We start from the raw sequence: 4,025 nt of genomic DNA, 5'->3' as shown, positions 1-4,025 counted from the left end.
GGCTTACAGGTGTCCTAAGCCCATGTTCTATCCTAAGGTACCCATCTTTATGACAGAACAATACAGAATGACACAGGAAACACACCAGATTGGCTACACCTTAAGACTAGCCTCACAAATCCTTTCTTCCATTAATCAAAACTTTGTAAGAAACAGTGATTTTTACCATTCCTACACCCAGTTTGCACAGAGAGAGACGATAGCATTGCCTGAGGCAAGGTGGGGAAGGCCAGGCGTTCAGGGAAGCCACAGAAAGATCCACCCACTGCAGTGACAGTGAAGAGTTCAGGTGGCCACTTCTTGGTAGTGAAGGGATGTTTTCCAGCAGTCCCATCGGCTCTCAAGTTTCCCCTTTACGGGAGGAAAAAGCTCCTCATGTCCCAGGATACTGTACCTTCCTAACCCTGTCATCCGCATCCGTCAGCAAAGAGTACAAGGCAGATTATTACAAGGAGAATAGAAGTTAACATCCCATAGTGCCAAACCTGTTCTTAGCCAAAAGGGACTTTACCGAGAGGGGCTTCTAGCCCCCTAAATCTTAGAAGGGACTCTAACCCTCCTAAGTTGGGCCTCTAACCCAATCCCATTCTTTATCTGGGTACCCCACCACTTACCCAAAGTTGTCCAATCAGTGCTATAGTCTATTTCCTTTGAGTCAGGAGTCTCCTAAGTATCGTCCCCTTAGGGTTCACCAGAAAGATGTTACTGGACCCCACCACTTACCCAAGGTTAGCCTTTGGGTCAGGGTTTCCATACTGTTGTCCATTCCATAGTTGCCAGAAAGATGTTACAGGACCTCACCACTTACTGGGGGCTTACGCACGATAATCCCACCTGGGTCACCAGAAAGATGTTACAGGAAAGGGGTCCAGATCCAGACCCCAGAAAAAGGTTCTTGGATCTCGCACAAGGAAGAATTCAGAGCGAGTCCATAAAGTAAAGCGAAAGCGAGTTTATTAAGAAAGCAAAGGTATATACCCAAAGGAGTATAAATCATGCTGCTATAAAGACACATGCACACGTATGTTTATTGCGGCACTATTCACAATAGCAAAGACTTGGAACCAACCCAAATGTCCAACAACAATAGACTGGATTGAGAAAATGTGGCACATATACACCATGGAATACTATGCAGCCATAAAAAATGATGAGTTCGTGTCCTTTGTAGGGACATGGATGAAACTGGAAAACATCATTCTCAGTAAACTATCGCAAGGACAAAAAACCAAACACCGCATGTTCTCACTCATAGGTGGGAATTGAACAATGAGAACTCATGGACACAGGAAGGGGAACATCACATTCCGGGTACTGTTGTGGGGTGGGGGGTGGGGGGGCGGGGACAGCATTAGGAGATATACCTAATGCTAAATGACGAGCTAATGGGTGCAGGAAATCAACATGGCACATGGATACATATGTAACAAACCTGCACATTGTGCACATGTACCCTAAAACCTAAAGTATAATAAAAAAAAAAAAAGGAAGCAAAGGAATAAAATAATGGCTACTCCATAGACTGAGCAACCCCAAGGGCTGCTGGTTGCCCATTTTTATGGTTATTTCTTGATGATAAGCTAAACAAGGGGTGGATTATTCATGCCTCCCCTTTTTAGACGATATAGTGTAACTTCCTGACATTGCGGTGGCATCTGTAAGCTGTCATTGCTGCCAGTGTGAGTGCAGCAGTGAGGATGACAAGAGGTCATTCTCATCACCATCTTGGTTTTTGTGGGTTTTAGCCAGCTTCTTTATTGCAATCCGTTTTATCAGCAAGGTTTTTATAACCTGTACTTTGGGCCAGCCTCCTATCTCATCCTGTGACTTAGAATGCCTTAACTGTCTGGGAATGCGACCCAGTATGTTTCAGCCTCATTTTACCCAGCACCTACTCAAGATGGAGGTGCTCTGGTTCACACACCTCTGACAATTTATTTGCCTCTTTTATCAGCTTTTGCTCATGCATACAGTTGCCTCTCCCATTTAAACCTTAGTACAGTGGTTCTCAAAGTGTGGTGTGGGGACTGACACTTTCAGAGTCAGCTAGGTTAAACTATGTTCATAATAATCCTAATGTAATATTTGCTCTTTTCACTTCATTCTCTTGTGAGCGTAAGGTGGGGAAAATATAATTTTTTCCTATGAAAATGTGTTACCACAGAACGGTTTTATTGTTGACGTTTTAAATGAGTTGCTAACTATCTTTAAAATTTGTTTTTATTTACAACATGGTAAATATTGATAGATAAAATCCACATGAACGAAAGCTTTTTTGGGATCTTCAATCGTTTTTTTTTTTTTTGAGACAGGGTCTTGCTCTGTTGCCCAGGCTGGAGTGCAGTGGCACGATCTTGGCTCACTGCAACCTCCGCCTCCCAGTTTCAAGTGATTCTCCTGCCTCAGCCTCCTGAGTAGCTGGAATTATAGGCATGTGCCACCACGCCCAGCTAATTTTTGTATTTTCAGTAGAGACGAGGTTCCACCATGTTGGCCAGGCTGGTCTCGAACTCCTGACCTCAAGTGATCCGCCTGCCTCGGCCTCCTGAAGTGCTGGGATTAAAGGCGTGAGCCACCGTGCCCAGCCCAGGATCTTCAATAGTTTTTATGGGTATAATGAGTTCTTGAGATAAAAGTTTGAAAACCATTGCCCTTGTCTATCGGCCGGGTATAAGAACTCCTATTGACCACATTTGTTACCAGAGGATTAGACAATAAATTGGAGTGGTCTTCGTTGAGTGATAACTTGTTTTGATTGCAAAAATCAACTACGTCAAGATAAACTATAGTTTTTGGCCAGAATGTCATTTAGAAATGCAGCAAATGTTAATACAGGATTTCTTTTTGTTTTTCTTGGTGATGTTTAATGGAAATAAACATAATCCTGGTAAAAGGAGAAACATATACATGGAAAGGATTTGGAACAGTGTCTAGCATAAGAGTAAGCCCTTAACACAGGTAGTGATTATTACTATTTTATTATTACCCTATCACAGTCGCTATTCATTTATTTATTCAACAAGTATTTATTGAGTACTATATACCAGGCTCAATGGTCTGCATTGCAGATTCAGTGATGGGCAAAATACAAACTGTTCTGCCTTCAAGGACTTTATAGTCAAGTGGGAGAGGCAGTGGAATCATCACATAAAAATTCTAATTACAAATTGTGGTAAGCAAACGAAGTGATAGAGATATAGGTAGACCAAGATTTTATCTGATTTTCAGAGCCAGTAAAAGCTTCTCTGGAGAAGTCCCAGTTGAGCTGCAATTTGAAAAATGTGCAGGAGGAATTAAGGAGACACAAAGGAAAGAGTAGCTTGCTGAGCATGTTTAAACACCCTTCAGTAGAAAGAGAATGATGAGGGGGCCAATGTGACTGAAACCCAAAGTCTCAATAACTATTTAATGGCAAAAACCACAATCACTTTTGCACCAATTTAATAGTAGCAGTAGAAGGAGGTTAGATCCCAAGCCATTGGGGGATTTTTAAGGCTTTGCTAAGAATTTTAGACTTTCATTACATGATCAGTGGGGAGCCATGGAAAGTTTAGGAAAAGTGTGACAACCTTAGATTTGCGTTTTCGACAGATCACTGGCAGCTGGAGTGTAGTGGGGCAAGGGTGACAAGCAGGGAGACTATTTACAGGGTTACAGCAGTATCCCAGTGAAAGATGCTGGGAGCCTGGAACAGGATAATGGCAGGTAGAGACACAAAACAGTGGATGAATTTGGGATGTATAATATTTTGGAAGTAGGGCCACAGGCCCTGGTGATTAATTGAAACTTTAGCACAATAATCACACAAAGTCGAAGATCCTCCCCAGCAAGATTAGCTAATAGGTTATTGATAAGTTGCAAAATCTTCCCCATTCTCCCTTGGCAAAGATTCAAAAGCCCTGGTGATACTCAGGGCCGAGAGATTACTCAGGCGCACAGAGCACGTGCACAAGGCCATCACCCGCCTTGTGACGCAAGACTTCATTCTCTGGATGTCAGTGGCCTGGAAGCGCAACGTCTCCTGG

This window comes from Hylobates moloch, unplaced genomic scaffold (assembly GCF_009828535.3).
Source record: "Hylobates moloch isolate HMO894 unplaced genomic scaffold, HMol_V3 SCAFFOLD_6, whole genome shotgun sequence".
NCBI lineage: Eukaryota > Metazoa > Chordata > Mammalia > Primates > Hylobatidae > Hylobates > Hylobates moloch.
This window is presented reverse-complemented; position numbering follows the sequence as displayed.